This window comes from Schistocerca gregaria, chromosome 2 (assembly GCF_023897955.1).
Source record: "Schistocerca gregaria isolate iqSchGreg1 chromosome 2, iqSchGreg1.2, whole genome shotgun sequence".
Lineage (NCBI taxonomy): Eukaryota > Metazoa > Arthropoda > Insecta > Orthoptera > Acrididae > Schistocerca > Schistocerca gregaria.
In genome coordinates this window covers 216,444,456-216,469,101 of record NC_064921.1, presented here as the reverse complement: position 1 = coordinate 216,469,101, position 24,646 = coordinate 216,444,456, and the positions used below count along the sequence as shown (strand labels likewise).

The 24,646-nt window shown below is 45.4% G+C and overlaps 1 protein-coding gene and 1 non-coding gene across 5 annotated transcripts in view; one reads left to right on the top strand and one right to left on the bottom strand.

Annotated features, from left to right (window-relative positions):
• Positions 1-24,646, bottom strand: part of LOC126336711 (lactosylceramide 4-alpha-galactosyltransferase-like) — a 518,899-nt gene that overhangs the window by 407,462 nt on the left and 86,791 nt on the right. The gene's annotated exons all lie outside the window — the stretch shown is intronic.
• On the top strand, positions 1,179-1,251 carry Trnaa-cgc (transfer RNA alanine (anticodon CGC)). Its single transcript has one exon. It is a non-coding gene; the product is annotated as a tRNA-Ala (tRNA).

Here is a 24,646-nt window from a genome sequence, read left to right as displayed (position 1 = left end):
TGGTTCAAATGACTCTAAGCACTATGGGACTAAACCTAACTAAACTACAGACATCACAAACATCCATGCCCGAGGCAGGATTCGAACCTGCGACCGTAACAGCGGCGCGGTGCCGGACTGAAGCGGCTAGAACCGCTCGGCCACAGCGGCCGGCCAATATGCGCTTCTACTGAAAACGAGCACAGTCTTGCTTTCTGCTTGTGACTTAGAGAGCGTTCCCATTTCGTATTGGTTCTACTTTACGTGGCACATTGCCGAAATATCGCAGAACTAATTTTGTGTTTCACGTGACAAAATGGCTCCTCAACGAGAAATGGCAGGAAGTGACGGCGGAAAACTCGCAGAGCGCCAAATCAACCTTAGCTAACTCCTTCCGTGTGCTGACAGCTTAAAGCTAGTGAACGAATCAGAATCGGTTTTCCTCTTCTTTCTTGTGAAAATCTTATCCATAATTAGAAACTATAATAAAAGCACACAGTACAAAAACAATAAACGGCAGCACTTAACATTAAATTCAGTTGTAAGTACGAGCTGAAGTGATTAATGAAACAAGAAGTGAGCTCAAGTGAGGCCGACAATGTACAGTAGTTGTCAGTGTCAATGAAATTCACCAAGAGCTGTGTAATTTAAGATGTAATTTTGTTTTATTTTCAAGGCTACCAGTTGCAGCATTTTACTATGCCATCTTCAGGCCCCATATGCATCTCCTCAAATAAACGAAAATGTCAGACAGAGCCATAAATGTCTGGATGTAGTGAATTCAGCCGTTACACTAGTACTTCATTTGACGCGATCAAGTCATCGAAGTACTAGTGCAACGACTGAATTCACTACATCCAGACATTTATGGCTCTGTATGACATTTTCGTTTATTTGGAGCCTGAAGACGGCATAGTGAATGCTGAAAGTGGTGGCCTTCAAAATAAAATAAAAGAAACATGTTAAGTTACACGGCTCTCGGTGAATTTCATTGACATTGACAAGTACTTAACCAGCCGATTCCTTTATCCATAATGGACCAATAGAGACTGAATGTACAGTAGCTGGTCTTGGCTGAATTCGGGATGGGCTACAACCGATAGTACTATCGATGTCTCTAAAGTTTAAAACTATCGATGGGCTTGTTGACTATCGATAGTGCACACCCCGTTTTCGTCATATTATTGAAAACAAAACCGAGCGAGGTGGCGCAGTGGTTAGCGCACTGGACTCGCATTCGGGAGGACGACGGTTCAATCCCGTCTCCGGCCATCCTGATTTAGGTTTTCCGTGATTTCCCTAAATCGTTTCAGGCAAATGCCAGGATGGTTCCTTTGAAAGGGCACGGCCGATTTCCTTCCCAATCCTTCCCTAACCCGAGCTTGCGCTCCGTCTCTAATGACCTCGTTGTCGACGGGACGTTAAACACTAACCACCACCACACCTGAAAGCAAAAATACCTTCCAATTACACTACACTGCAGCTACATCATGTGTAATATCATTTAGATAATGAGGGGATTCGAATCCCCCAGCCTCCTTTGCCTAAGTCCTAGCGCTGTCGCAATACACATATTCGCTAGTGAAATTCATCATTAATAATCCATCACAATTTGAGAAGAACAGTGATGTACATACCTACAACATCACAGGAAAAAATGGCCTTTGTTACCCATTGTTAATGCTGTCAGTGGCTCAGAGAGGAGTTCAATATGCAGCAACAATAATTTTTGACCATTGCCCAATAATATAAAATGTCTGTCAGGTAGCGAAGCAAGTTGTGAGTCTAATTTAAAATCTCTTCGACTGTATTGTGTACATAGTTTCATATGTGTACCTAATCTTAAATATGTGTCCGCCTTCGCCGTTGAATGGCCAGTCTGCCTTCGGCAGCGGGGCTGTGCAGATGTGCTGTTTATGTCCCATCCGCAGAATAGCGAGTGCTCATTGTTGTTTACAACTCCGTTGCTGCTGGTTAAGAGTCAATTACAGCAGACATAACATGCAACACTCATACACACAAACCACTATAAAGGCCAATATCAAGCTGTTGAAAGTTTTGTACCTAACATTAAAATTGAGCCACAGTACATAATCGGTATCCACCTCTCTATCACGAGCAGTATCATGTAGATCAAGTCAGTCAGCAACGAGGTGTGCAACAAAAGCCAGTGTGCTAATGCAAACACTCTTAAATTCAAACACTCCGATGGCCTTATTGAAGCAGTCTATCGATAACACCGGACTCAGCTCCTGTATACTATGAGTCTCTGAACTCCCATTCAAAGTCCCACCTGACGTCATCACCGTGGCTTTCCAACCTTATGGCAAAGTGTAATCCACATGGCCAAAAATGGCCCACTTTCATAACATACCCAGTCCTTAATGGGGTATGATAGAGTAATACTGAGTTGACGAAACTCATGCTGTTCTATTGCATCATCGGCGACTGTAGGGCGATTATTATGTACGATGGACCGTCACATACTAGCTCCAGTTGTGGCCAAGAAAGAAACGTCAGGTCGCATGTCTATGACGACGTGGTCAAATCTCGAGATGTGAATCCGTGACTCCACCTACGATCTTGATACACCCCCTCAATTTTGCAGCACAAACGGCCACCCATCCGACGTCGGCCACACTCGTCCGATAGGCGCTCCCAATAGGGCGACATGATGGAGTCTGAAATACTGGACACATTCCCTGCGACTGCGCACCCTAGAAGACAATCAACGGCCGATCTTGTAGGAAAATACAGATGACAACATGGATATTTACGGACGGTGCCGATCGCTACCTACCTTCCTGACAGCAGAATGGACGGATACTGAAACACACGTCCGCAAACAGTGTTCCCTGCAAAGACCAAGACATGGCGAAATGTTCCGTCAGATGACTGCCTGCTGAGAACGTCTGAAAACGACTGTGGACAGTCTGACGATGGTGATTGCGATACAGAGGTCGCACTACCATCACACCCTGTAGAGGAACATACCGATTATGTGCCTCTGTAAGGCAGGATCGTATGGACCTACCTGCCGCAGATTACTCTCCTTTAGTGTCAGCGGAATCTGCTCCGAGAGTCGCAGCTGAGATATCCATCAAGAGACGATGGTATCCTACGGCGATTGGACGTTTGCACCACAGCAATGGAGTAGGTATGGAAAAACCAATCGCTCTAAATAGATGCCGGTACTTTAGCTCTGCATAACCAGTATTTTTCAGTGTTTGTTTGGTCTCATCAGACATCGTTTCGGACACGACATGAGGGATTACAGGCCATCACTGTTATTCCTTGCCACTGTCGGTAGCTGCGATGAGGCACCACGACGAGCCCACGCCACTTATGGTGATGCTGACGGCCAATACGGGCGAAATGGATAGACTTCAAACTTGTCGTGTTAAGACTAACAACATCAACACTATACGGATGTGCACTAAGTTATCCTTGCTTCAGGACATGCTGAACGCTGCTGCCATCGACAATAACCTTTCTCCGGCAAGTATACGTCGATGATTTCCCAGGCATGTACGGCTATGAAGCATGTGTGTCATTCGCCTCTCCCACAGGAAGCGGTGTCCCTATATTTCGATGGGAAGGAACAGTGGTAGACGAAATTCGCTCTGTCCCCAGAGCTCGAGGAATGGCAGTCACAGTGCTGTGTATAAGGCATATCAATATCAAGGCACCTTCTGGCACGAACAGACGTTCCTTGCGGGAGAAGTTGCGCCGGTTTTCCAAGGCCGCCACGATCGTTTAATATTCGGGCCTGACTTTAATTGCGTCATGGCACCCAAAGACCAGTTCCCGTACATAATACGTGCCCGGAACTCGGGACGCTAATCCGGGACCTGCAGATGGTGGACACTTGGGAATATCGTCACTGTTATCAACCTGGGTTCACACACTACGAGTCATTCTTCTAGTCGCACTGACCGGATTTATGTTTCACGCACTCTCGCTGCTGAGACACAGGATACAAAACTGTAGCCTGCCGCCGCCTTCTCGGAACACTTGGCTTAATGCCATCCTCTTCATGGGGAAGCCACACTCCGTGGAAGTTAAAGGTCGCTTACCTGTCTTACCGGAACTGCCGCCAAGCCATTGAGAACACCTGACAATCGTGTCAAAACCGCCTCCGTAAATATCCTCAGGTCGTTGAACTATGCCAAACCGGCCCTGCCCGAACGTTCATAAACTGGCCGAGACTGCGCATCTTGGCCCAGACATTCGCCTGATTTCTCATACAAGGTATTGTGGGGCTGTCTGTGGCGCCGTCTCCGAAACAACAAGCGGCGACTCACTGTGCTAAGGCCCAGATCATCGCTTACAGTCGACACCACCTAGAGGGGATGGTAGCCCGAGCGAGAACGCAGGATATGAAGTGAACTTCCATCTATGTTCCATGTACTTCGTGAACGTAAATGACGCCGAAGACCGCTTATACACTCAGTCGACACAGGATGGTAGCTGCCTCTCCTCACAACAACACGTAGCCACCGTGTTCCACGACCACTATTCTCAGCTTTATTCAGCTCTGATCCGACGGCTTTCGCAGACGTTTCTCAGACGCTTTACGGCTTTATTATCCTGGAAATGGAATAGGGATGGGAAAACTGACCAGCTGAAGCGGATACCGGTATTTTAGTTCTGAATAACCGATGGTATTTATATTTGTTTGGTCTCGGTTATAACAGGTTTTCATTATTTTTTACTAATAACCGGCTAAGAAAATCGAAATATCATTTAGCCATAGCAGCAATGCTAATATCTTTTCTTTTTTTAACTAAACCTTTTCTTAAGAAAAGGTTAACTTTCAGTAAAATTTGCATTGCTTTTAAATATTGCGATATTATAGAAAATCTGAAAAGCGATCAGAGCTACTTTAAGAAGAATAACAATGGAAACTGTTAACAAACACTGGTGTAAGAACTGGTACAGGTGTCTGTGATCATGTGGCGTGGCCTATTATACTTAGGTGACAGAACTCATGGAATATCTTCTAATATCGTGTCAGGTCTCCTTTTGCCCGGCGTAATGCAGCAACTCGACGTGGCATAGCAACTCGACGTGGCATGGACTCAACAAGTCGATGGAAGGCCCCTGCAGAAAAAGTGAGCCATGCTGCCTCTATAGCCGTCTGACCTTTCGATAATGTCGTATAACTATTCAGTGGGATTCATGTCGGGCAATCGGGTGGCCAAGCTATTCCCTCGAACTGTCCAGAATGTTCTTTAAGCCAATGGCGAAGTATTGTGGTCCAATGACTGGCGCAATAACATCTATAAAAATTCCACCGTTGTCTGGGAATATGAAGTGTATGAATGGCTGCAAATGGTCTCGAAGCATCCGAACATATACATTTACGGTCAATGATCCACGTAAACACAGCTCACAGCATTATGGAGCCACCACCAGCTTGCACAGTGCCTTGTTTGCAACATGGGTCCATTGCTTCGTGGCGTCTGCGCCGCACTCGAACCCCACCATCAGCTCTTACCAGCTGAAATCGTGATTCAGCTGACCATAAGTCTAGAATCCATCCGATTTGGCCACGAGCCCAGGAGAGTCGCTGCAGGCGATGTCATGCTGCTAGCAGAGGCACTCGAGTCGGTCGTCTGCTGCCATAGCCCATTAACGCCAAATTTAGCCGCACTTTCCTAACGAATACGTCAGCCGAATGTCCCAGTTTGATTTCTGCGGTTATTTCAAGCAGTGTTGATTTCTGTTAGCACTGACAACTCTACGCAAACGCCGTCGGCCATTGCGTTGTCCTTGGTAAGAGAGAATGCCCGAAATTTGGAATTCTCGGCACACTGTGGATCTGGGAATATTGAGTTATCTAACGATTTCCTTAATGGAACATCCCATGCGTCTAGCTCCAATTACCATTCCGCGTTCACAGTCTATTAATTTACATTTTGCGGCCATAACGACTATACAAAGCTTTTCACATGAGTCGCCCGAGTACAAATGACAGCTTCGCCAATGCATTGCCCTTTTATGCCTTGTGGGTGCGATACTAACGCCATCTGTATAAGTGCATATCGCTATTCCACGACTTTTGTCACATCAGTGCGTATCGAACACGTGTACATGCAGTGTACAAGCCCTGTCTTTTTCAGACTTAGCGCTACGTACACGCTAGGCCTTAAGCCATGTGATATCGCCTATCCAAATGTCACTAGGAAATGGCAACAACATTCAAACAGCGATCAGTGAATACCGTGATTTGATCGCATTGGCGAGGGTATGTGGTCTGACCGGCGCTTTGGCGTGAACTGATTTCAGTCAAGCCTTTGAAGGCGAAGCCCATTACTATTGGTAAGCGGTTCTCCAACAAATGCGATATCCGCGGCCATTTATCACTGTCAGGATGCGACATCTCCGTGCGCGAACTCGAAGCTGCTCGTCAATGGACGACCTAGCCCCCCCCCCCCCCCTCTACCCCTCTGGCACGACATCTCGATCGGCACGCCAAAGCTGCCCCCTGTCTACATTGCTCTATTCTGTGGCCCTCTGCCCACTATAATGCGGCCTGCGCCAGCGAGTAACGAGTATGTCGTTACGAGGTCACACCTTACGACGTAAAGCGTATTTGTACTGCGGACGTGGTGATTGCGATCCGAAACAGCATCACTGGCAACGCACTGGATTGGACAGCTACATATGGCACGGCCTCTGGCCGTCGTATTAGCGTCGCCAAAGCGGCGATGAATATCGGAGCCTGGCTGTCTGCTGACTGTGCTCCACACTCGCAAACTCCCCCTCCCCCTCCCCCACCCTCTCCCTACAGTTCAGGGAAACCAAGAAATGCCACGGCATTGATTTCACTGACGATGTACGATGCACCACTACTCACAACCAGCGACGACCTTTACAAAATGTCCAGATAGGGGCTGCTGCTGTCTACGAGTACTACGGCCACTGGGTATCCACCTTTTGGCGTCACGCATCATGCACATCGCCCAGATGCTATCTATACCGACAGCATTACCTCTTAGCCTTAATCATGTTTATGACAGGGCGGTCGCTCAGTTTGTAAGCGCATCAGTCAAACTATGGCACCGCCGTCCGAACAGTTTAACGGGTTTGTTATTAGAGGAATTGGCACCGCCCTGCCTAACGTCGCGTGTGACAATACATGTCCCCATGTCACTCTTCTACATAGGCGTCTTTTATCTAGACCTCAGTTACGTTCAACTCGCTCTACCAGCGAGTCGACTGGTGAAGGCATGGGCGGTGTATCGTGTCAAGCAGCGCGGACGACCAAACAACGCGGCGGAGAGGGAGCACCCGAACGCATGTTGGAACGAAGTGTAGCGGACGATTAACCATTTACGCTGGATACCGCCGTCATGTGATTTATTATGGTTAATAGCAATCAGATGAACAGATCGAGGCTACACGAGATTCACCACTGTGCACGGGCTCTGGAGACCAACACAATGATGACACCATCACGGTGCTTCGTAGGCAGTGAGGCGCATGGTGAAGCAAACGTTGGTGTGCTTTCTTCGAGTGAAACCAAACCATGTTGAATCTAAGATGCTGTTATTCCCGAATGAGATGTATTACTCCAGTACTAAAAGTAATGCTGTGACGTGGCTTCGCAGACACGCAGTGTATTATTTGCTTCAAAACGGCCCCAAGGGCACGTTGGACTTCTGGAACTACCTGCAATGTCTTCCGTAACCGAAAATATAGACACTATTTCTCCAGTTATTCATGGAGTGCATTTCAAGGTTCTCCACGCAGCTGAATCATCAGGGGCAGGAGATGTTAGAATTAAAAGACGATGATAGAGCAACGCACGATTCACGTGGGATGCACCTTGGTCAGTACTAAAAGTCATACCCGGATGATTAAACTATGAAGAGTTTCATCAAGACCATTTGCAGTGTGCTGCGGTATGTGCCCCCTTTTTATTTTTCGTCGTAACTCAGGATCCTCGACTGTTTTTGTTTGTAATCCAGCGCTCAATGCAGTGCGTTTTTCTTTCTTTTGCTGGGATTATAGCTGTATATTACATTTTGTCAGTCCCGTCCATATAGTCCTCCCCCAATTTGATACAACAAATTCGCTAGTCAGTTCCAGTCTTTTTTACGTCAAAAAGACAAAATTTGAGAATAAGAGGCGTATGTTTAATCTGATGCAGAAGACATTATTTTATGTTTGGAAGTGCTCTGTTTAAAGGCGATGAAGTCGGGCCGAGAAGGCACATATTGGCGATCGTAAGGCGGGGCTGTAAAATCGGAGATTTTGTCAACTCGAGGACAACATGGCTGTCCTCATCATTTCATCATGATCGAAAAGCAAGTCGCTGAAATGACGACTAATAAAAAAGACTTGCACCAGGCGGCCGACCGCCGCCAGATGAGATCTCCTGGCCAAAACTGCCACACTACCATTTCACTTGCTAAAAATGTGTACACCCATCGGCGGTGGTGAGTATCGAAGAAGACATTGATAAAGATAGTTTACACGGTATGATCGTATACTAAATAAAACTGTGCAGTAATTATAAAGGTCTTCAGACCTTCCCAGAGAGGTGTTGTCATCTTGGAAAATCGAGTTTTCTGCCGGTAATGCTCGTCGTACGTGCGAGGTACTTCGACAGCGTAGCTCGCAATCTTCGTCAGGCTCTGACTGAGGTTGAATCCAGAGTGGAATGGGTCCAATATTTATAACTACGTGGGGCTAGGTCCTCTGTCATCGGTCCACGTAGCGCCAGGTGGTAGCAACAACCGTACTATTTTCTATCTGTAGCTGTTGTGACTGCTGTGTATGTATTATTTGGCTGTTGTCAATAATATTGTTATCTAACGTTCTGTTCCATTTCCAAGTTGTGTTTGGCGTTTAATCTTCATAAGTACAGTCATTTAGGCTTTCCTGTGAACTATGCTGTTCTCACTTATGCCTTCTAAATGTCTCTGGACTTTGTTACTTGTTCTTTGAGCATTCATAATGACTAGCTTATATACCGGGTGATCAAAAAGTCAGTATAAATTTGAAAACTGAATAAATCACGGAATAATGTAGATAGAGAGGTACAAATTGACACACATGCTTGGAATGACATGAGGTTTTATTAGAACCAAAAAAATACAAATGTTCAAAAAATGTCCGACAGATGGCGCTTAATCTGATCAGAATAGCAATAATTAGCATAACAAAGTAAGGCAAAGCAAAGATTATGTTCTTTACAGGAAATGCTCAATATGTCCACCATCATTCCTCAACAATAGCTGTAGTCGAGGAATAATATTGTGAACAGCACTGTAAAGCATGACTGGAGTTATGGTGAGGCATAGGCTTCGGATGTTGTCTTTCTGCATCCCTGGAGATGTCGGTCGATCACGATACACTTGCGACTTCAGGTAACCCCAAAGCCAATAATTGCACGGACTGAGGTCTGGGGACCTGGGAGGCCAAGCATGAAGAAAGTAACGGCTGAGCACACGATCAACACCAAACGAAGCGCCTAGAAACATGGGGTGGAACGCCATCCTGCATAAACATCGTACGTTCCAGCAGGTGTTTATCAGCCAGGCTGGGGATGATGCGATTCTGTAACATATCGGCGTACCCCTCACCCATCACGGTAGTAGTTTTGCTGTCCAGCCCTATTTGTCGGACATTTTGTGACCTTTTTTTTTGTTCTAATAAAACCCCATGTCATTCCAAGCATGTGTGTCAGTTTTTACCTCTCTATCTACATTATTCCGTGATTTATTGCGTTTTCAAATTTATACTGACTTTTTGATCACCCGGTATAATCCGGGGTTGGGAAATGTAGACCTAGCGTTTATTTGTTTGTCTTCTCTTGTTGTCATCTCATCCACTCCTCTGGTGCTCGGCTCTAGCCTTCAGAGACTCAGAGCAAGGCGTAAAGTTTTTTTTTTTTTCTACCCGCTGTAGCGAGCCAAAATGTTTATTGGCTGCATTTCCCTCACACCACAGCAGCGTGTTCTAGAGCGGGGCCTAAAAGGGGCAGGTAGAATGTTACTCAACAATGTGGAGGTAGAGTCGAATTTGGGTTTATTAGGGGGTAGAGCGTTTTCATATGCCCGAGTGCTTTTCCACCTGACCTCTCGGACCGCAGTCGCCACGTTAGACGTCTATGGCGAGTCACGCCTAGATCCTTCCAGGTTCGCGACCAAGGGATGGCTCTCTCGTGATGCGAATAGGTAGTAAATCCGCTGGTTCCATTTTTTTTTTTCATTATGATTAAAGCCTGGATCTTCGCCGCGCTCATTTTGAGCCGCCACTTGGTGGGACAAGCTCAAAGCGTGTCACAAGTTTGATGTAGGCAACGTCTTACGATGTGTGCTCCCAAACTGCCCGCAAACACCTTATAACGCCAGATTATCTCTCAGGGTTTTTCGGAGTATCGGTGGTGTGTACTGGTGACTCCCGCGCTGTTTTCGTCGCGCTGTCGAGACTCCTCCATCGGCTCCGTCATGGAGGTACGATTTGAGCAGGGACACGTGTGACGCCCGCATCTCGTGGTCGTGCGGTAGCGTTCTCGCTTCCCACGCCCAGGTTCCCGGGTTTGATTCCCGGCGGGGTCAGGGATTTTCTCTGCCTCGTGATGGCTGGGTGTGATGTCCTTAGGTTAGTTAGGTTTAAGTAGTTCTAAGTTCTAGGGGACTGATGACCATAGAAGTTAAGTCCCATCGTGCTCAGAGCCATTTGAACCATTTGAACACGTGTGACACCGGTACTCCCTCGTCAAGAAGCTTGAACAGACACGCTGTCGAAGGCCTTCGGTATGTCTAATACCAATGCGCCAAGGCACTCACGACGGTCTAGTGCCCCTATGCCCTGCTCAACTAACCTAAGTAATTCTTGTTGTGTGGAGTGCACCCTCCGGAAACCTGACTGCTCGTCTGGTAAGAGGCCCCCCGTCGCAACATGTCTTCGCAACCGTTTGGAATACAAACCTTCGAACACTTTCGAATGTGGCGGCTGAAGGCTTATAGGCCGATAATCGTTCGCAAATCTGGAGTCCTTACCTGGTTTTGGGATGGCTACCATATCTATTTGCGAGAAAGGCGGGAAGCCGTTCCTCCTCACGTTGAATGTGGTTTTCGTCCACTATGTCGCCAATGGGCGTGAAATCCACCACGAACGCATCTGCCAAGGCGTTTTCTTTGGCATTCGGCTCACAGATGATCTCAAACCCGACTTGCAGTGACAAAATGCACAGTTTTTTACGTGAAAACTGTTTTATTATGCGCCAGGCACTATAATCAGCGGTTCTGAAGGGCGCGACCCTCCCCTCCCAGTCTCGATTCCTGTGGTTATCTACGGCAACCTTGATTTCACGGCGAAGGCGGTTAATACGCCTTTCTTCGTGGGATTTCGTGGTTTCCATAATGGCCTCCCGTATGTCGGGAGGAAGCTACTTACAAGGGAACCTCCCCATCGCACACCCCTCAGATTTAGTAATAAGTTGGCACAGTGGATAGGCCTTGAAAAACTGAACACAGATCAAGCGAGAAAACAGGAAGAAGTTGTGTGGAACGATGAAAAAAATAAGCAAAATATACAAACTGAGTAGTCCATGCGGAAGAAGGACGTGCCTCTCCAATGAGAACCGAAAACATTTTATCGCAAGGTCATAGGTCAACCGATTCCTCCACAAGAGAACACGTCTGATATATTCTATACAACACTGGTGAAGGCATGTGTGTCACATGACAAGAATATGTTGTCGACCCACCTAACTTGTACACTTGGCAAATGGGTAAAAAGATTCTTCTACCTTGCCCGATTTAGGTTTTCTTATAGATGTGATAATCACTCCCAAAAAAGTGATGAAAGCATAAGAGTTTGTCACATAAACTGCAACAAATGAATGCAACAGTTTCACAGTCGCGCAGTTTTCCCTGTGCTCTGTCAGATAATAAAAAACTAAACTTTTCTCTCGAAGGAAAACTTGAATCAAGGACCTCTCGTTCCGCAGCTGCTCACGCTAACCACGGGACCACGGCGCTCCTTAGCTCACACTATCCTTGATGTTGCCTATCTTCCGCACGGACTACTTACTTTGTATATTTAGAAGAGATAGAATCTGAATTTAAAAGAGCTTTGGAGGTCTTACGATCAAATAAGGCACAAGGGACAGATAACATTCCATCAGAATTTCTAAAATCATTAGGGGAAGTGGCAACAAAACGACTATTCACGTTGGTGTGTAGAATGTATGAGTCTGGCGACATACCATCTGACTTTCGGAAAAGCATCATCCACCCAATTCCGAAGACGGCAAGAGCTGACAAGTGGAGAATTATCGCACAATCAGCTTAACAGCTCATGCATCGAAGCTGCTTACAAGAATAATATATAGAAGAATTGAAAAGAAAATTTAGAATGCGCTAGGTGACGATCAGTTTGGCTTTAGGAAAAGTAAAGGCACGAGAGAGGCAATTCTGACGTTACGGCTAATAATGGAAGCAAGGCTAAAGAAAAATCAAGACACGTTCATAGCATTTGTCGACCTGGAAAAAGCGTTCGACAATATAAAATGGTGCAAGCTGTTCAAGATTCTGAAAAAAGTAGGGGTAAGCTATAGGGAGAGACGGGTCATATACAATATGTACAACAACCAAGAGGGAATAATAAGAGTGGACGATCAAGAACGAAGTGTTCGTATTAAGAAGGGAGTAGGACAAGGCTGTAGCCTTTCGCCCCTACTCTTCAATCTGTGCATCGAGGAAGCAATGATGGAAATAAAAGAAAGGTTCAGGAGTGGAATTAAAATACAAGGTGAAAGGATATCAATGATACGATTCGCTGATGACATTGCTATCCTGAGTGAAAGTGAAGAAGAATTAAATGATCTGCTGAACGGAATGAACAGTCTAATAAGTACACAGTATGGTTTGAGAGTAAATCGGAGAAAGACGAAGGTAATGAGAAGTAGTAGAAATGAAACAGCGAGAAACTTAACATCAGGATTGATGGTCACGAAGTCAATGAAGTTAAGGAATTCTGCTACCTCGGCAGTAAAATAACCAATGACGGACGGAGCAAGGAGGACATCAAAAGCAGACTCGCTATGGCAAAAAAGGCATTTCTGGCCGAGAGAAGTCTACTAATATCAAATACCGGCCTTAATTTGAGGAAGAAATTTCTGAGGATGTACGTCTGGAGTACAGCATTGTATGGTAGTGAAACATGGACTGCTTGAATACCGGAACAGAAGAGAGTCGAAGCATTTGAGATGTGGTGCTATAGACGAATGTTGAAAATTAGGTGGACTGTGGACTGATAAGGTAAGGAATGAGGAGGTTCTACGCAGAATCGGAGAGGAAAGGAATATGTGGAAAACACTGATAAGGAGAAGGGACAGGATGACTGGACATCTGCTAAGACATGAGGGAATGACTTCCATGGTACTAGAGGGAGCTGTAGAGGGCAAAAACTGTAGAGGAAGGCAGAGATTGGAATACGTCAAGCAAATAATTGAGGACGTAGGTTACAAGTGCTACTCTGAGATGAAGAGGTTAGCACAGGAAAGGAATTCGTGGCGGGCGGCATCAAACCAGTTAGTAGACTGATGACACAACTTCTTCCTGTTTTCTCGCTTGATCTGTGTTCAGTTTTTCAAGGCCTATCCACTGTGCTAACTTGTAACTAAATCTGAGGGGGGGGGGGGGGGGTGCGATAGGGAGGTTCCATAGTTAGAAACTTGTTGCGTAGTGGCCGCGTCAACAGCTTGCAGTGTAAGTTGGTCAAATACTGCAAGATCCTCGTCCACCTCGACTTCATCTATCTTACACATTGCAGTCAGTATCGGCTAGATACACTTTAAAGTTTTTCCAGTCAACAGCTCTTAGCTGGCGGCGGCGTTTTCTGTTGTGTTACGTTAAGTCGAGATCAAGTACTACTGGTAGATGGTCGGACGGTAGCGCAGTCCTGACATATCCGAAGTCTGGAGGCCTACGCCCTTTAGGATCGCGATGTCGAAGACACGGGCAGCCACGTCTGGGGCAGTGCGTCGGGTCACAGGGCCCATTTACTAACGCACTCTGTCGTTCGGCGGCACATAGCAGACTGCGTCCATTAGTACTTGTGACTCGCGAATTCGATTCGTAATCCAGAATGAGATTTTCACTCTGCAGCGGAATGTGCGCTAATATGAAACTTCCTGGCAGATTAAAATTGTGTGCCGGGTCGAGACTCGAACTCGGGACCTTTGCCTTTCGCGGGAAAGTGCTCTACCAACTGAGCCCGAGTTCGAGTCTCGGTCCGGCAACAGTTTTAATCTGCCAGGAAGTTTCCTATCAGCGCACACTCCGCCGCAGAGTGAAAATCTCATTCTGGATACATCCCCCAGGCTGTGGCTAAGCCATGTCTCCGCAATATCCTTTGTTTCAGGAGTGCTAGTTCTGCAAGGTTCGCAGGAGAGCTTCTGTTAAGTTTGGAAGGTAGGAGACGAGGTACTGGCAGAAGTAAAGCTGTGAGGCCGGGCGTGAGTCGTGCTTGGGTAGCTCAGTTGGTAGAGCACTTACCCGCAAAAGGCAAAGGTCCGAGTTGGAGTCTCGGTCCGGAACACAGTTTTAATATGCCAGGAAGTTTCGATTCCTAATGTTTCGCATCAAAGTCAGCGCCGATAAATACTCTGCTACGTACTGTTAACAGCTTTTCAATGTCACCTTGTAATAGTGATCTCCGCGGTTGTCTGTAGACTGATATAAAGGTGACATGACCTATGGACGGGCTGACTACCACACCGCTTGTTTCCAGTTGTTCGAACTGAGAAGCTATTTTACTGATGTCGCAACGTTCGCTTGACGTAAACGGCCGTGCCGCCTCCTGCCGTTCCGCGATCGTTACGGTAGGCATAAAAATTTGCTGCGCGTACGTTCACGCCAGGTTTGGGGAATGTGTCTGTTGACAGACGTCTATGGCCTCGTCTCGCAGAAACTGGCGATATTCGCCATCCTGAGTTTCAATGTCACTGGCGTTACACACACGAGCGGTTAAACCGCGTATCGCTGTGTTAGCCACATAAATTCCGGGTTTTTCCTACGGTTATCGCCTCTAGGGTCACCTTCATAGCAGCCACAATTTTGTGCGGGAGTCCCCGTATTAGTTGCCCCACTGAAGAAACCAGTGTTTTGACCTCGTCTGTGTTACTTGAAATTCTCTCTGCACTGGTTTGACTTCACGGAGGAGAGTTTTCAGTGCTTTTCAAAAATTTTCAAATGTGTGTGAAATCTAATCGGACTTAACTGCTAAGGTCATCAGTCCCTAAGCGTACACACTACTTAACCTAAATTATCCTAAGGACAAACACACACACCGATGCCCGAGACAGGACTCGAACCTCCGCCGGGACTAGCCACTCGGCTAATCCCGCGCGGCTTTCAGTGCTTTTGGCTCACTTTCCTTCGATTCCTGAACGACACGCTGCTGTCTTTGCGGCAGCGGTGCTCTGTCCGAGTTCTGCGCCTGCTAGGGGCGGCTGCGCAATATTTTCTGGCCGCTGACGTTCAAACTGCAGTTCGTTCCCGAAATGACAGTCCTCAGGTACTTGACTTGTTAGCAGAAATACCACAGTCAGTGCGCCCTGTGTTGGTTGAGGAGGGTTTTTTGCTCTGTCATCATTTCCGATGTTATTCCCCCTGAGTTTGGATGTTGCCTTCGTTGTAACTTTAGCAGGTCGAGTGCGGGATTCCAGGCGGCGACAAGCCGATACCCCGTGCCACTGTTTATAAGGTTCGGTGTGGCCTTTATTTCGATGGATTCCTTAATAATGCTATCCCAGTGTCTGGATGCCAGTGTCAGAATTTTGACGTCATCGCAATTCATAGAATGATTTAGTTGCAAAAAGTGTTCCGCTGGTGCTCATTACACCCAATGTCAACGGTTCTGGTGGTCTGGCTGATAAATAACATGCTGCACTGGCAGGGTATGTAGTAAACGCTTGTTTTCTGTATGTCCAGATCAACCTTTACACTCCCTAACAGAGCCTTAGTCTTGGTCTGTGGCAAAAAACGCTCTTGACATTATACCTGAGAAGAATATTGCCAAATTTGGTAAAATAACAACCTTCTTTGCTTCTTCTTGTACTTCTACTGACCTTTCCGGCGGAGAAGCAGAGCGCAATGCCCTCTGAATATCCCTAAAGAATATCCATTTCTGTAGAACATAAACTGCAGGTGTTCGATCTTCGTCAAGTTGTCTGGATCCGAAAGAGCTTGTACCTGGGGAACCAGAATTTTGATTACACCGTTATTCTGCGCCCGATGGTGACAGCTAATGGCTTGTAGGTAGAGATCGGTGTGAGTTTGTTTTCGGTAAATACAGTGACCGAAAGTGTTACCTGCGTTCTTCTGGACAAGAACACCTACGAATGGGAGTTGTCCGTTCTTCTCCATCTCCATTGTGAAATTTACGTTTTTATAAAGTTAATCTCGTACGCCCACAAACTCGTTTTCGTGGAAAACGTTTCTAAACGGAGAAGAAAGGCGTAATACAAAAAAAATTATCAAAAGGATAATGGCGGTTATACGCCGCAATGCCAGTGTATAAAGAGCCCCCAGTCACATGAATCATCTATGATCTGACGCTAGAAACAAATTAATTGTCAATATGGTAAAAGCAGAATTATGCATTCATTGTAATTTGAAGTTTCCAACGTCCAACAATTTTTACCAAAAAATTAAAGGTAACAGACTTCTGTTGATCGCCGTAATACCAATAATAAAAATAATTGTTAATGTTTATTAGGTTTTTTTACTGTGTCCCCCTTCAACTCAGCAACTTCTTTCACCAGGCAATGCTCGTTAATATTGTAAGTTCAGCCTAACAAGCCTAATTGACACACATGCTAGAAATGACATGGATTTTACTGAAACCAAAAAAGTGCTCTAGACGACGAAAAGATGGCGCTCCATATGATACAAAAGCAATAACTAGCAAAAGAATTGATTTTTAGCTAAGACGATGATGTTTATAACATACGCTCAACATGTCGGTAGTCATTCATCAGCAATACCTATAGTCGAGGGACAACGTCGTGAACACCACTGTACATCAGACCAGTAGGTATCGTGAGAAATCGCCGTCGGATGTTATCTTTTAGCATCCCTAATGATGTCGGACGACAGCGGTAGGCTTGCGCCTTCTGTAATTACACAACCAATAATCACACAGATTGAGGTCTGGGGACGTCGGAGGCCAATCATGACGGAAGCGGCGGCTCAGCAAGCGATCCTCACCAAACGATGTGCGCAATGGATCTTTCACACATGCAGAGCGCCACTCTACAAAAAAGTTGTACATTCCAGCAGTGGTTTATCAGCCAGGCTAGGCATGATGCGATTCTGTGACGTATCGGCGTACGTCGCGCTCGTCACGGTAGGGCGTTCTGAAAAGCAGCATGCCGCTGTTCAGCATCCTCTGGATGCCATTGTTAAAAAATGGTAAGGTCAGTGCGGCTGACCTGGCACTAATTAAAGAAGAATTGTCTCAATGGGCCCTTGCACAAGGGGTCCTGGGGGGAATGATAAAGGAATTAGAACAGGAAAACGTGCGACTTGAAAGACAGCAACTAGCCAAGTCTCTTGCAGCCGCCGCTTCGGTGCCGGTTAAACAACCTTCAGTAAAGGATACAATACCACAGGCCCCACATGGTCCATTAACCCTCACATGGTGTCTGAGACCCCAAGACACGTTTATCTACAAAGAAACAGTTTTAATTTGAATGAAGACTTCTTATCCTCCAGATATGCTTCTTGTGGACTTTTTATTATAACCGGGAAAATATTTATGTTTTTGTCACGGTTAGTAGTACAATAATTCTAAAATTTTGCAATGGAGTCAGAAAATACCCCAGATATACAGTACGTGATTTTCAATGGTATATTTCAACTTTACTACAAAAATAAAAATTTGCCAACAATATACCTTCTAAACCGAACTTTATATGTCCATTGTTCTAAAAAATTCATAGAAAATACCTACACGTGAACTGTTATGACAAATCCACGTGCACAAATTCACAAATTACATGAACACCTATAAACCATATTTTAAATACGCCAAAAATCACACAACTAAACGCGATGAGAAATAAATTACTATTATAAAAATGGTAGAAAGGAAACTATGACCTTCTTTACATATGAAGCAGAACTATCGTTTGTTTGTTTATGATTAATATGAATGTACAGTTCTATTCCGATGTTGATGAAATTTTGGACGTGGTTCCTTCAAGAGAAGAGAGAGATCAATATCTACATACGATTTCATAACATAACTTCAGATACACATGTAATATATAAAGGCGACAGATTGTTACCAAAAATCTCTAAAAGTTCTTGACCGATTTACTAAAATTTCTGCCCGATCCCCTAATGACGTACGCTAAATATTTTTAATACATCCAATATTTGCTTCAAATTTCCTGGCTGATTTACTCAAAATTTCAGCATTCAGACGAAACAGATAAGAAAATTAACGAATAATTAAATGCCCAACAAACGAAATACAGGGTGACTATAATTAAATTCAAACTTTCAAAACACTTTAGAAATAACACCACTGGTCAGAATGACGTCAAATTGCAACGGAATATTATCGGAGAAGGGGGAAAACGTACGGTAGAAGAAAGAAAAAGTGTGTAAATTGATGGCTCCGTATGTTTCAGAATACGTTAATGGAAACACCTGTCATGCTCACGACCCACTGAAGTTGGTATAAACACGCCGGGTACACGGCTTTTCCGCCTTTCGAGTCTGCGACGTTCGCCGTCATTGTCTCAATACAGTATCGTGCTCTGCTTGCAAAGCTGTATTACAAGAATGATGACTGTGCACACGTCGCTCTGCAGAAGTTCCGGACACTTAAGGGTTTGAAAAAAGGCGTTGGTCCGATGACTGTCGTGGGTCTGGAGAAAATGATTCGGAAATTCCAAAAGACGGGTTCTTTTGATGTGCAGCCTGGCAGAGGAAGGATACGAATTGATTCGACGTCAGTGGAAGCAGTGGCCACGGCAATGGAGGTTTACAGCATCATTTATCACAGGACCATATTTTTTCGAAGATACATGTGCTTCCGGCCCTGTTACCTGTACCTCAACTGGCAAGCACTGTGAGTGCCTTTTGCGTAACCACGTCATTCCGGCTCTCCAACAGCGCGGATGTGTGGATGGGATCATTTTTATGCAAGATGGCGCACCTCCGCACATTGCAAATCCAGTTAAGCAGCTGCTGAAACGCCATTTCGGAAAGGCTGCAATTATCATCCGCCATTTCCTACAGCCTGGTCGTCCCGATCAACTGGGCAGACGTGACAGGGAGTGGGGAAAGGCAGAGGAAGGGTATATAAAAGGACTCGGGGGGGGGGGGGGGACAACAGGATGGAAGGGGTGGGGGAACCTCGCCGCCTAAATACACGACAGGGTATGCCGCTATTGGCCGCTGGGACCACGTGCTCCACAGTGGCGCCCTCACGGAAGACTCGGGAGCGCGCGCAGCCACGGCTTACGGCGCGACTGCTGCAGAAACATCTAGTGGTCATCGAGTTCCATACTATCTGGCGCGGATTCGAAACCTGCAGCGCTCGGTATCAGACCTGGCACAGTCATGTGCAGGATGAGAAGGAAAGCCATTGCGGCCTTACGTCGCTGTGTTCGGCCGAACTCGGTTAGCTCTGCCAGTCTGTCTGTAGAGCAAGAAAGAAGAATCAACGATCGGTAATCTGGCAAGAAAGAATGATAAAGTTACAAGACTTTCCAATATAAACTTCGAGAAGTCCGTCTTGTGACCTGGGAGAAATTTGACAGTCAATGGCCACTGATCAGTGGGGGAAACACAAAAATGACCGGTACGGATGAGGGGTGGGGAGGAATGTCTACGACTTGGTAGGAAGCTGCTGAGCTATTGCTCCACTCCTTGCTACCAGACGACAGTCTGGAATAGGATACAGAACCACAGCGTGCTGTAAGAGAAAGGGTTTAGGAGGCATACCATAATGATAATCGGGTCCTCCCATTCTCAGAAGAAGAGGTAACAGCAAAAATCAGGACATTCAAAAGAGGGAGGACTACCAGATCTGACAATAGATACCATTCAGTACCTCAACCTTCGACTGGTCCTTGAGCTGACCAATTTATACAATGAGTGTCCCATGAAAGGATTATTTCTGAACATGTGGAGAAGGGCCGAATTGGTCATTACTGAAAAGGGAAAAGACAGAGATGCCACACATGTCATACAGACCTATTTGTCTGTTACACGTTATTGGCATATTATTCGGGAAGCTGCTATGTGGTAGACTGGAGGCCCATCAGTCCTTGTATGGGTGTAACGAACGAGAGGTAGTTTGGCTTTCGTGTGAGCTGCGCGACATCAGATTCGCTACAGTTCGCAGCCGACACATGCCTCTCGTCGACGTAGTATAAGTACATCGCAGGGATCATGGCGGACATCAGTGGTGTCTTTGACAACCTGTGTTGGCTCTCGCTCAGCTCCCGCTTGCGGAGGATGGAGAGCATGGGGCCTCTGTACGGCTGCCTGAGGAGCTACTGTCGTGAACGTGAGGTTCCGCTATCATCTACAAGTACAAATATCTGCAAAACCGTTATCAAAGTATGCTCTCAAGGCTTCGTGGTAGGTTCAGCTTTTTGGGAGGTATATATGGAGCCCTTGTTGGACAAGTTACAGCATTGGAGGTGGCAATATAGTTAGATGATCTCCTTCTCCTAGTAGGTGGCCATAGCCACCTAGAGATGGGGAATAAAGCCAGCCACGTCATAAGCATAGTATATGACTGCTGCAAGACAACGAAGATGTCACTCGCTCCAGATAAGTCAAGGTATATATTACTTAAAGGAAAATTAGCACGAAACGCGAATATCAAGTGGATAACACACCAATTTGACGGCAGTCGGAAGCCAAATATCTGGGGGTTATCCTCAACGAACGATGGAGTTGGGTGGCACGTAACAGTTCGGTAATGCAGATAGCTCTGAAGATAATAAACAAGTTAAAGAATACTGGTGGAAGCAGGTTTCATCTGTCGCCTTGTCAAGTTATATTGTAACAGCGCGCTTGCGTTGATTGTGGACTACGATACCAGCGTTTGGGCCCACAAACTTACTCGGATGAGGACTGCCGTGGCGATTGGTAGAGTTCAAACATGCAACCTTCCCAGATCCATTGGAAGATACCGTACGTTGCCTGTAACTGCTCTGCGTAAGTGATGGACCAATGACCATTGGACTTTACCGTACAGCAGCAAGTGGCCGTCTGTGGACTGTGAAACCAAAATTTAGACAAAGATGAAGACATACTAGGCAGGCGAGCAGATAATGGACAAGAAATTGAAACCACCACACTAGACCTCTGCAGGAATATTGGGAAGCAGAGGAGATGGGCGCACGTGAGGGACTGTTTGAAGATTAGACACCTGAGGTCGAGCAAAGGTTTAATGCATTTTCCAACCAGTCATGGATCCTGCCCTGCATACCTTTCTTGAATTATGAAGCTTAGTTATTTCATTTATGTAAGCGTTGTCTCACTTTCCTTCTTTCCAACTACCAACCTCAAGAACCAATTAACGGTGTTAAAGTAGCGCAGGGTAGCCACGTGGTAGCCACAGCACCTTGCCATGGTTCGCGCGGCTCCCTCCTTCGGAGGTTCGAGTACTCCCTCGGGCGTGGGTTTGTGTGTGTGTGTGTGTGTGTGTGTGTGAGTGTGTATTGTCCTTAGCGTAAGTTAGTTTAAATTAGATTACGTAGTGCGTAAGATTGTAATGTGTCAGGCAAATGCAACACCTTCCATGAAAACCCTGACATGATGAGCAAATCCACCAGTATATCACATAGCTCCGAATAAATCGTTACATTAAATTAACCAAAGTAATACGAGTAACGAGTGAGCAAATGGAATACCACAGACTAACACAAGAATGCCTAAATGCATGTCATACCTTCCCACCAAGAGACAGACGCAGTTCTAAGCGGAGAAACGAGAACAGAAGCCGAGAGCAGAACCGTATTAAGCTAGAAAGCCCTACGATAAGGGACGGACTGGACACCCACGTCGCCAGCTAACCACTAGGACAACGCCAGCTGCAAGTTTTAGCGTGAGACTTTATCACGTCTCTATTATGTCAAGGGCCACCACGAGATGAAAACACAGCCAGATAGTTTTTTTAAACCAACTTCGGTCAATTATAGTAAGGAAAAGTTGGGAGAAGTGAGTTAGTTCTGAGACGGCGAGCTGGATGGCTGTTGCGCCGGCCGCCGCCCCCTGACGAACACCGACAAGGTAATGAACGCACGCGATGCCGCATAACAGCGCATAAAGCATCACTCAGAACTGCAGAAGTCTCACCTGTTACACCTCCTTTTTGCGTAATACTAGTGACGATCGTCAATTAAAGCTCATGGTGTTTACATTTGCCACTTGCAGTAAAAATCTGAAACGCGATGATTTCTCTGTTATATAATAACTGAAAAGCCACATCAGCCACTGTTATTTACGACAAGTTAGATAAGTTATTAAAGATAATTGAGGGTCACTGTAGACCATTTTGATAGTTTTCTCTTTTGTGAAACTTAATTTAAACCTAGATTATAGATGTGATATGGAATAGGTCAGCCTTCGATCCATTGTAGAACTTGGAAACCTATTCAGGGAATATTCGTTCACATTTTTGTTGAACGCAGTTGGTTTTTATCATCCTGTATTAAAACACTTCCTTTTATCAATAGTGCAAATTATAAACAATGTTTTGTGAGTAGAATAAAATTTCCAGTGATAAACGTAACTGCTTTTTCGACGTTATTTTACCAGCTAACTAAAAATAGGAAAGCCTTGAACCCCTTCCACTAAATTTAGTTAGTATTAAGATTCTTTTACAGGGAGTGCAGTGGAGCTGATGCTGAAATCATTAAGTATCTGGTTATATCATCGCTAGTCTCACTGAACTCTTCTGAATTCTACATGTCATGTGTTGTCTGGCGTCTCCTTACCAGCAACAGGTCCCAGGTTCAAACTAGTCAATTCCCTAAAAAAAATACGCCAAGAGCGTCGTTGCGCAGAAGTGGTAGGGAGACACGATATAGAACAAACAGACACCACCCACAATGTTAGAAAATGGCGACCCTGCCAGGATGGTAATATATGATGATTGAGGGTCGACCACATGCCTAACTAGGTCAGAAAAATAACTGCTGAAAAATTTTCGTAGTGAAAAGTTTTTTTTTCTGAAGTTATACATAGTCGAAAACAGTAGCTGCAGCGATAGATAGTACGAAAGTATTCAATAGAGGCATTCTAGCAGAGACAATAGCATAATTAAGTTATGAATTTTAAAAATTGTTAGAACTAAGTTTTCTCTCCAATGCAAGCGCGCAGATGGCGGATACATCGTTGAAAAGTAGGTTCTGACCCAACAAGTAAGTGAACTGATTGTCAATTCGTGTGTGCAAAAAGTTTATGAAGCGCGTGAGATCGTATGAGCGCATGTTGACGCGAAGTAGGGCGCGAGAATTGCTTTTAAAACAGAAAATAAGGGATTCGGAAAGGTTAGCAATGGCAGATCGAGACCTTGACCGAATTGAGGTAGAGACCCGGCATGGAAATGGACAGAGAATAGAGGACAGTACAACAGACGATGCAGTATCGCGAGAAATAGGACATATAACGCACCATAACGAGGATAATGTACGTCAAGGCATAGAAAACGTAAGTCAGCATACGACAGAGGAGCAGGAAAGTAGTGAGACAGGCGATGAGGATTCTAACTTGCGTCTTGAATACGTAGAACCCATAGTACACGTAATCAGAGCTCCCTCACCACAGAGTACAAGGAATGCGAGCAGAAACGTGTCATAGCACAGTTCAATGCATTCGGTTGCAAACCAACAATTGGGCGAAAACACAGAGCGTAGGACGTCGGAAGAAAACGCAGAGTTATTACAATTAATGACGGAAACCATGACAAGACAAAATAAAGAAATTGCGAACCAAATTAAAATTCAGAATGCAGAAATGACGAAACAAAACGCAGAAACCACAAGACAAATGCGTGTGATTAAAGAACAAAACAAAAAAATTCAGTTACACCTATGTCATATTGAAGACGAGGCAAAAGAATCTCGAGAAGTGATAGGAAACTTAATAACAGGTCACAATCAATTGAGAACAGACATTGACAAGGTACAAGCGGACGTACAAACATTGCGTAATGATACATTACGTAACAACACCCAGGGAGAAGTCAAGAAACTACAGAAACAGATAAACGAAATTACTAGACAAGCAGCAGGTACAGCGCATGAAATTGTTTGTTACACAAACGTATCACAAAAGCAGCGCTGAAAAGATATGATAATCACATAGTCAAAATAGAAGCGCAAACGAAGCAACAATTTCAGAAATTGCGAGCAGAGTTGTTGCAAACCACTGAAGAGCGTAGTGAACAAGATCGAACAAGCACTGAGTCTGCAGCCACACCCGTATCTGTAACAGCACCGGAAAAACAAACAATTAACGAAGATATTGCGCATTTGCGATTCCAGTCACAGGCGGAAAGTAACATACGTGAAATCAGACAGCCTGCACAGCAACAAACACGTATCGAAATTCTTGATGAACAAAGGTAATCACAAACACATGCGGAACCACAAATGTATGTT